Source organism: Acyrthosiphon pisum, unplaced genomic scaffold (assembly GCF_005508785.2).
Source record: "Acyrthosiphon pisum isolate AL4f unplaced genomic scaffold, pea_aphid_22Mar2018_4r6ur Scaffold_21060;HRSCAF=22918, whole genome shotgun sequence".
Taxonomy (NCBI): domain Eukaryota; kingdom Metazoa; phylum Arthropoda; class Insecta; order Hemiptera; family Aphididae; genus Acyrthosiphon; species Acyrthosiphon pisum.
Window position 1 is genome coordinate 43,356 of NW_021770486.1, and position 1,076 is coordinate 44,431.

Genomic DNA, 1,076 nt, shown 5'->3' on the forward strand with positions numbered 1-1,076 from the left:
TCTTAGGTAATAACATATAACTAGTCTACAAATCAATCATATCGCATTAGATATTAAATGTAACTATACACTATAACAGACCATTTCAGTTCTAAATGTTTGACTTACATTTCTTCAATCTACACTATAATATGATATTATATCAAGTTTTATGACTTATACATTATAATATTATGTTAAAAAATGTAAACATTTCATAAGTTCAATAAAAATGTGTTCAATTATCATAATCTCACTGCAAATATATATATATATTATATAACTAACATTTTACCTTTAAAAATCGGTACATTCATAGATATAACTTTGCTAAAAGTTATTATTTTTGTTTAAATATCATAAAAGTTGTATTCATAGAGCCAAATTCATCAGCTCGGTATACCTAATACCTATACTATTATTATGGTATTACATACCATATACCATTTTAAATATCAGTATATTATAACTCCGTCTCCATTTTAAATCGCAAATATCAGTAAAGCTTTGTTTGAGGGTTTTGACCATTAAATTTAAATTACATGTTTACAAAATATATGTTTAGCAGATCAAAATTCTTTGTAATCACTAATCCCCTTGCTATATGAAATCCTTTCTCCCAGTGACCGAATGTCTAGTCAGTACGAACTACTAATTGGCAATTTTCAATAAAACGTTTATCTGTTTGAGTTTTGTTACAAATTACATGAGATACAATGAATAAATCTGTCTTCCGAAATTATAGATACAAGAAAATAGTGATAGGCATTAACAAATAATGACCAAGTAGGAACTCAAGTGAATATCTAAATAAATCAAAACAATTTTTTAAAAAATTGAAGCGAAAAAGTAGCGCGCTACATTTAAACAATATCGTTAGAAATAGCGCACTACATTTAAAAAAAAGGTGGGTAAGTGGATTTCGCTCTGCTGTACAGTAGGTTACAAGTGGGTCACTGTATAATGGATGATATTAAATTTGAATTCAATGATATAATATCATTGTATAAGAAAAACGATTCTGAGCGGAGACGGTAGTCAGTCTAGGTATAAGACATAATATTATATTATAGTCTATAGTATTTAAAAAAAAATTG